Here is a 9139-nt window from a genome sequence, read left to right as displayed (position 1 = left end):
CTTAATGGAAAGAATAATGTTAGCAGCTTCCTGTTTGATCCCATGTTGCCTGATCTCAACCCCAGCGGATGTAGTAGAAATTTATAAATGTTTAAGACTTGCAGATGGTTTTTTAGTCTGAAATCACGTTTTACCAATGCTTTGAAAGTATCAGTGGGTTGTCTCAAAGTCATGTAATTAGGACAATAAAGACAGCTTCGTTAAAGGAGAAACCTTACTGAATTTATGTCTGACCAACAGTAGAGACAGATTCCTTTTTTCAAATTATATTTTTAATTTTTTCAGTATTCTTGTGTTGAGGTAATATATACATATGAAATTTGCAGGCCGTGGCACCTGTGTTCCAAGGTGGTGTTGTGGACGTTTGTCCGAAATGACACGCTGCAAAACCTGGTCACATCTTAAGGTCCGCTCACTGTGGCGACCTGAGAAGGACTGGTCAGTTGAGTCGTTCTTTCCACAGATACTTTTTGACCCCCTACCTTGTGTACTGTGAGGAATGCAAAAATGACTTGAGCAGGGGCTCCATCCACGAGAGGTTTATAGTCTCATGGGAGAGTAGGGTATGATGAAGCTGTGTGGATGTGGAAGTAAGACCATCAGAAAGTTCTCCTGAGACAGAGGCAGGGGGTGGGGGTGGGGGTGGGGGTGGGTGGGTCACATGACTTCACCTGGTGAAGATCAGAGAAGGGTTGATGGAGGAGGAAGGGTTTTATCTGAGCCTTTAAGGTGGACAGGCTTTGTACATGGAGAAACAAGGGCCCATTCTCAGGTGGATGGAGTAGCCTGAAGCTGAGTGCCGTGGGATGCATGGCCCTGGGCAGTTCTTCTGGGTAGGGACATAGAGTGTGCTGAGGGGAAGTTGTCAGAAGTAGGTTGGAAAGGAGGACCAAGCCACACTCCACAGAGCTTTGGATGTCTAAAGTGCTAAGGCCTATTCTGTGTTGAGCCTTTGAAAGTCTCAAGCAGGAGGCTAACATAAGAACAAGTGGTTAGGAGGTGGATTTGGTAAATTTGGTTCTGTAAATGGAACAGGCAGGAGATAATGAGGCCTTGAGCAGGGAGAAACGGCAGTAGGGGAGAACCCTATGAGAAGTGGTAGATGGCGAACCACCAGGAGTTCGTCTCTGATTAGATGCGTCCAGGAAGCAGGTGCTGATGATCAGGCAATTGACTGAGGTTGAGGAAACCCAGGTGGAAAAGTCGATGAAGGCAAGACTGACAGTGTTAGTGCATTAGGGCTCTCCAGAGAAACAGATCTAATAGGGTACATATAGATAGACAAGAGGGGGTTTATTATGGGAATTGGCCTCATGCAGTTATGGAGGCGGAGAAATTCCTGAGTCTGCAATTCACAGCTGTGTCCCAGGAAAGCCAGTGGTGTGATTCAGCCTGAATCCCAAGGCTGAGAACTAGGGGAGCTGAAGGTGTAACTCTCAGCCTGAGGCCAAAGGCCCAAGAACCTGGAGCTCTCATGGGCAGGAGAAGATGAGTGTCCCAGCTCTGGAACAGGTGGATTCGGTCTTCTTCCACCTGTTTGCTCTATCCAGGCCCTCTGTGGACTGGATGGTGCTCACTCACACTGGGTGAGAGCGAATCTTCTTTACCCAGTTCACTGATTCAAATGCCAGTCTGTTCTGGAAACCTCCTCATAGAGAAATAAGGTTGTACCAGCTATCTAGGCATCCTTGAACTCAGTCAAGTTGGCATCTAGAGTTAACCATCACAGTTACTTTTGTACAACACTGGGTTTCAGGCCCTAAGAGAATAGAAAATGGGATGTCCAACAGTCAGTAGGGCACGCAAACCAAGAGCAGAGGGGCAGGCCAGAGATCTGTCTATCCCTGGAAGAGGGGACGGCCCTGAGACTGGGAGAAGTTTCTGGGAGGGCTAAGCAGAGACAAGGGGAGAAGGGAAGAATGTGAGTGAGATCCCTACATAATGTCAGTGGCTCCATCTTTCTTTTTGGTTCTAGCAGCAGTCCTGGGAAAAGTGACCCTGTGTTAGAACAGAGGGTGAAGGAATACAGGAGGCAAAAGACGAGGGTGTCCAAGGGCTTGTACCCAAACCGGGGGAAACAGTCAGAAATAGGAAATAGGAACCAAGCTAATTTTCCATAGTGTAAATAAAATATTTTTGTTAATTCTCTTAAATCCAAAGCAGGCAATTTCACTCTTCTCAGTGTTAGGCTCAGAGCTGGCATTCAATACTGACTGAAATGGAGTCATGTTTTATAGACTCCATTATCGAGCCAGGAGTGAGTGATTTAGTGTTCTAATTGTTAAATTAATTGCTAGGATGCTGCAGTTTACACTAAAGGCTAAGGTGCTATGGGCAGACTTCATAAGCCCCATGGAAGTCTGCTGTTGTTAAAATAACTGTTAAGTCTAAGCCAAATATTTGGCTCACTTAGTGCTTAAGGTAATTGATGCAGCTGATACCAGACCCTGCCAGTGTATGATGGCTTGGCAGAGTCAAGTTGGTATGTTAATGTAACCAATCTGTTTCCATTTCCACTTGAATCTTCAGTTTATTTTAAATGTGAGGTTGGATTATAAGATCTCCTGCCTCCTGCGTATATTTAAGCGAGAGTTTGATGAAAGCAATTCCCAGACTTCAGAGACATCCTCCGGAAACAGCAGCCAAGAAGGGCCAAGTAATGTACCAGGTTAGTGATTCAGAGTGGAATTTCAGCCATGGAATGGGACCTGGCTCTAAGGAAAATAGGGAGAGCAAACAGTATCTTTTAGAAAAAGGGTAAAAATGTTTTTGAGGATTATTGCTCCAGGGCATCATCATCCTGGCACTTACTCTTTTTGAGCAGGGGAATAATTGATAGAGCCTAGATGCCTTCTGGGTTACATCTTGTTTCCCTCCATCTTGGATTATCTTAATCATGAGACAACTGAGGTTTCCAGCATTGTGGTCACCCATCTTCCCCCAAAAAACCCCAAATAAAAACAATGACAACTCTCCAAGAGACCTCTTGTCCACTAGCAACTTTTTCTCATGTTGGAAGTTTTTCCCTGCCCAGTAAATAGTGATGAAGGGAGAGGGTAGTGGTAGAAATAATCCCATCTACCAAGTCCAAGCTTCCATGAATGAGATCATCTCTCTTCTTTAGCAGTGAGGGAGGAGAAGGCAGGAATGTGGAATATGGGGGTAGCATTATCTGGGTTAGTCACTCTCCATAGCTTTGCAATATCATGTTCTGGAAGATCTGGGGTTAACTCAACAGCTTTACCCCTGCAAAACGTATGGATGAATTCACTAGCAGCATGTTCGCAGACTTTCCTACATCTGAAGTGATATGCTCTAACTTTTCAGGTGCTCTTGACTTTGAACACATTGAAGAGCAAGCAGAAGGCATCTTTGGAGGAAGGAAAGTATATTTTCAGTTACTGTTTCGTAGGTGGTTCTACAGTTGGGAAGGCTGCTCTTCCAGAGCTCTCAAAGGCCTTCTCTTTACTATGTTAGTAAATATTTCATCTCTGGGGTTAGGTTGTTTTGGTGCTATCTTTGGATCTCTTAGTATTCAAGTCAGAGTTATCTTTGTTTGCTTGATTGGGAGGAGAGAGAGAGAGAGAGAGTGAGTGTGTCCCCTGCCTAGGACAGAAGTAAGTGTGTGTGTGTGTGTGTTTGTGTCTGTGTGTGTATGTGTGTGTCCCACCTAGGACAGAAAGGATTTAAGGAGATTTCTCAACATTACAAGATTATTTTTACATAGTGAGGAAATACAATCAAAAGAAAGAATAGAAAGAGAGAGCAGGCTCAAAACAGAGTGAAATTAGTGAGATCATGTCCTTCTGCTGCTGCTGGGCTGCAGTTTTATCCCTGAGCTCCTAATGGGCTATGCAACAAATAAAGCAAAATCTGTTCTTTCATGATTCTTGATGTTTATGGATGAACCCCTTTAAAAAATACCACACTGCTCAATTTTGACTTAAGACATTCTTATAATTATGGAACTCTTACACCTGCAAGTATAAAACTTGATATGAACACCCTATGCACATCGTTCTTATAGTTAACACACTTGGTTTGATTATTGCTTTATAACATAACACTCCAAAAAACTTAAGGATTCAAACAACCACCATTTTACTATTAATACCTCTCACAGCTCTGTGGCTTGACTAGGGCTAAGCTGGATGGTTCTTCTGCTGGTGGTCACTGTTGCGTCTGTCATACTATAGTGAGGTGGTAACTGGGGCTGGCACATCCAAGTTGCATTATTCACATTTCTGGCACTGTAGCAGAGATGCCTGCAAGGCCAGGGCTTCTCTCTCTGTCTCTCTCTACATGGATAGCTTGGGCCTCTTTACAGCATGGTGACTGACTCTAAGAGCAAATGTTCTAAGAGGACAAGCCACCAGGATGCAAGTGCTAATTGGGCCTCTGCTTGCCTTGCATTTGCTAATGTTCTATTGTTCAAGCAAATCCCATGGCCAAGCTCAGCATCAGTGTGGGAGGTGACTACATAAGGGTTTGAATACTTTGCTGGGGCCCACCAATGTTTATAGTCTACCTCAATGCTTAATATAAAACCTGTGAAATTTGAATTAGCAACATTATGTACTATGATGGAAGATGTTTTTCTTAAACAAGGTGTTTTGAGATTAGCATAATACAGCTTCCATGTGCTGTGTGATCACTCAGCTCTCCCTCCATTTTCCTGATACTGAACAACAATGAAACCTTCACACTTTTTTGAAATATATAGCATGAATACGTTATTTATAAAGTCCTCTGTGTGGTTTTCTTATTAGCCTGCAACCATGAAGGTCCCACCATTTGTCATTCATTGGACTCTAAACCCAAAATAGGTGCAGACCTAATAGTTGACTGGCAGTGCTCAGTTATAGAGCAGTCTGTCATTTAATCTATGCTTATTAATATTTAAATATAGTCAGGCATGGTGGTGCATACCTATAGTCCCGGCTACTCAGCATGCTAAAGGGTCATTTGAGCATAGGAGTTTGAATTCAGCCCAGGCAACATAGCAAGACCTCATCTCTGAAAAATAAATATGTAAACTAATAACAGGAGAAACACATCCTCTTGCAGTTCTCAGACCACAGATGAAGCCCAGCAGAAGAACATTCTATGTAGGTATTGAGAATCTAGTTCTAATGTTAGTCTTGTCATTTGGGGAGGGGAGGGACTTTGCCTTAAAATTTGACTTATCTTTTATTATGACATCTTAATTTTTCCCTCACCTCACAATATAGTTGAAGATGAAGCAAGGTTGTATTGTTAAAGGAGCTAATGAAAAGTGAAATTGGATGACTGGAGATCATAGTGCTAGAAATCTAACTAGGTTAGGTGCATCTGTGCCCCAGGTGTATGAGAGGAGGCATTTGTTATTCATTTAGCCTTTCCCTGACCTTGTGCTGTTTTAGTGAGGAGAACACTCCACTGGACTTGGACGATCACGGAGGCAGAACCTTTCTCCGTGTCTTGCTCCACCTGACGAGGCATGACTACCCACCCCTGGTGTCAGGGGCCCTGCAGCTCCTCTTTCGGCACTTCAGCCAGAGGCAGGAGGTGCTCCAGGCCTTCAAACAGGTAGCTCAGGTCACCCACATGTGTGTTGTCTGTCCAAGAAGTTGTTGTGTCCACCTAACAGATTGCGTTTGTTAAGGTTCAACTGCTGGTTACCAGCCAAGATGTAGACAACTATAAACAGATCAAACAAGACTTGGATCAACTGAGGTCCATTGTGGAAAAGTCAGAGCTTTGGGTGTACAAAGGGCAGGGCCCCGATGAGACCATGGATGGTGCATCTGGCGAAAATGAACATAAGAAAACAGAGGTGAGCGAAACACAAGTTTTGCTGCCAAAGTAGATAAATGGGTTTCTCGAAACTAGTGAGCATCCTCCTCTGGTTTTAGGTATAAATTTAATAGGATGGAATTTATTCTTAAGAGATCTGCTTGTTAAGTAGCTAAGGTAACAGCTGTTTGCCTAGGAAATAAACTACGAATCAAAGTTTGGCTATGTCTCCTGTGCAACCTAGGACTGTGTAGAAGAGATTTGGATGTGAGTGAATTAGCACCAGGTTTCCTTTACAGATCCGCTTGGAAATTGACCTGTTCTCTAGCCATGGCCCGGCCCACTGTCCCCTCCTAAGGAAGTCCATAGCGAGTAGGCCGATGACTGGGGCATAAACCCAGGATGGCTATTGGAAAACAGTGCAGAACTCCTTTTCTTTCATAAAGGTTGATGCTAGCTGTAAGGAACTGACAATAGTCCAAGAACTGTACAAATCACACTTATGTTCGCTTTGGTTCCTAGGAGGGAAATAAGCCACAAAAGCATGAAAGCACCAGCAGCTACAACTACAGAGTGGTCAAAGAGGTAAGCCCCTCCCCCACGGCCTTTTTCTCCTTCTTATGAATTCTCTAAGGAGCTTTAGTTTGTGATAGTCAAGTTGAAGGTACACAGATTTGAGCTTTTCTCTTCATGTGGTTTAACAGGGAGAAAGTAGAGCTCAGAGGTTAAGCTCATGGGTTTCAGCATCAGATCTGGGCTCCTCACCCGGCTCTTCTACTTCTTATTTGTGTCCTCAGCTTCCTCCCCTCTTATAGGGGCAACCTTTTATAGGTGCCACATATTTCTGAAGCTTTACAGTTGAAGGAAGGACTAATTGAGAAAACTACCAGGGAGTTATCTAAATGCCTGGCGCACAGTGTCCCTACTGAGAGCTGTAGTTCTTTAGAAACGTTTGCATAAGCTGGTTCAAAGTTGGGAGGCTGGGAGCTTTGTATGTTTTACCCCAGAACAAACTCTTCCCAGGGTCTCAGCGATGATGCTGTGTCATCCCATTTAAGCAGTCTCTCTAAAACGATCCCACTTGCTGTTGAAGCCATAATCCCCTGCTTATTCTGGAAGACGTGTCCTTAGTCTTATGGATTTGGCTGTATAGAATCAACAGAAATACTATACACTGGAGGAATTTCGTTTTAGCTTTTTAATGCATTAGAATCCCTTTTGCCTCCCTGCTCACCACCACCCCCTGCAGTCTTTCTCCAGTTACAGTTCCTAGTTTTCTGAGACTGATTTCTTTCCACTAGATTTTGATTCGGCTTAGCAAACTCTGTGTTCAAGAGAGTGCCTCGGTGAGAAAGAGCAGGAAGCAGCAACAGCGTCTGCTCCGAAACATGGGTGCGCACGCCGTGGCGCTGGAGCTGCTGCAGATTCCCTACGAGAAGGTGAGTGGGGCCTCATGCGCAGCAACTGTTCTCAGGATGGGGCGGATCCCTGAATTTCCCCAAACCCTTCTGTTTATTGTTGGTGAAGAAATGCATCCAATGTGACTATTGTGACTACAAAGCAGTTTCAGGTATTGATATGAAGCAGAGCATCCTAAAAATAAAGTAAAATCAGCGGTGAATAATCCTCATCCCCAGTTTTAAGATTCTATAAAGAAAGAGAGTTCATTTATTCTCCATACTCCCAAGCCACATTGGATAGAGACACCTTGGTCTGTGTCAGAGCTTAGAGCTATATCTGCCTATGGATTGGTGTGTTTCAGTTTCATTTGCAGTGTGACTCCAGCAATTTAAGCACCACCAGCTATTAAGTGCATGTGAGAACATGGGACATACCCACTTTTGAGGTCCTCAGTAAGATGCTGACATCTGCTTAAGTATTTGGATTTAGCAGGTGATGCTTTGATCTAAGTCTTTGTTTCTGTTGCTGGAAGTTGTACTTTGCCTCTAATTTTTCACGTTAGCATTTGCCATTGATAACGTGTCTGATTTAGGGAGGCAGAAGCAGGCTGACAGTGCTTTGCATGCACGTAGGCTGACAAGACACTTACAAAATCATTCATTCAAGCCTGCAAGACCTAGTAGGGTATTTGTGTTCTGCCCACTTGACAGATGAGAAGACTGAGGCTGTGAGAGGTTTAGAGGTGAAGGGCTCAGACTCAGGTATCTTGAGTTGACTATTAACTGCTAGAGAGACTGATTTGCTGGGGAAGAGTCACCTGATAAGGTCTCATTGCTGGGTGCTTGCAGGGTGCCAGGTGTTACGCTGAGGCCTTTATACACATTATTAGCTCATGTCATTCTCAAGACACATGAATGAGATGGGTGGTGCTATCTTCAGCCCCATTTCAGATGAGAGAACTGCAGCTAGAGGGGTTCATTAACTTGCATGGATGGCACAGCTACATGCAGTGAAGCTGGCTCCGCTTCACTATGGAGCTGGGGACTGCTGCCTTCCCTGTGTCTGATACCTCCAGGAAATTTCCTGCAAAGGGAGCCTCCTCCTCAGTCATGGAGATTATCAGAATTGGGCATGTCAGCTTTTCAGTAGCTAAAAATAAAGTCCAAGCTCAATCCCTGTCGGAGGTATGATACTTAGCTAACTTGCAATTGATACAGGTGTGCATATCATCCAATCTTTGCCTGTCATTTAGACTAGAACCAACAAACTGATCTACCTTCCCATGTATAAGGAATGTGAGGAGATCAGTTGCTGACCATAGTGTTATCTCGTAATATCATCACTTTCCTTAATGAGAGTCATGCCTTCATAGAGCAGGATTAATCTACAGGTGACCAGATGTGGTTGGAATTGGTGGCTCACAGTCAGAATATCGTGTGTGTGTGCATATGCACACACTTGTTTGCTTTTAATGGGCACAGATTTCCAAAGAACGGTGGAGGAATCCCCCACAGGTAACCTCTTGTGACATGATGTCTTTGGGGCTTTCTTGCCTTGTAAAAATCCACTTCACACCACAAATGTTCTTCAGTTAGCTTGTGCACCAGCAGATTCCTTTTATATAGAAGGACTGGAGGCATGTGGAATGATTTAAGGTTACTGCTGTCAACCAGCAGTGGCTGTCCCAAGCCTTCTGATGACTTAGAACTAGAAGGTTAACCACTCCTTCATTAATGAGGGAGGAGTGTAATCCACACTATGTTGTCCTGGGTCTTGCTATTAATGTCCCTTTAAATTCTCCTCTGTTTTGGTTTGATTGTCAAAGCTGGGAGCTCACCTTACTCCCACGACTTGTTTTTGACACCTACATTGTGTTTTGTCACAGAGATATTTTTCTAGACCAGGGTTTAGCGAACTAAGGGATGGGCCAAATCTAGTCCACCACCTGTTTTGAACAGTGTTT

General features: G+C 44.0%; 1 long non-coding RNA gene across 1 annotated transcript; it reads left to right on the top strand.

The window, feature by feature from the left end:
* The first annotated feature begins 5767 nt into the window (after positions 1-5767).
* On the top strand, positions 5768-7165 carry LOC135274800 (uncharacterized). The gene is made up of 3 exons (XR_010342537.1): positions 5768-5815; positions 6298-6360; positions 7077-7165. It is a non-coding gene; the product is annotated as an uncharacterized LOC135274800 (long non-coding RNA).
* Positions 7166-9139: the final 1974 nt, after the last annotated feature.

The sequence above is a fragment of the Aotus nancymaae genome, unplaced genomic scaffold (genome assembly GCF_030222135.1).
Source record: "Aotus nancymaae isolate 86718 unplaced genomic scaffold, 86718_ANA_hifiasm-v0.15.2.pri h1tg000014l, whole genome shotgun sequence".
Classification (NCBI taxonomy): domain Eukaryota; kingdom Metazoa; phylum Chordata; class Mammalia; order Primates; family Aotidae; genus Aotus; species Aotus nancymaae.
The sequence above is the reverse complement of the archived record's forward strand: the minus strand, read 5'-3'. Positions and strand labels throughout refer to the sequence as shown.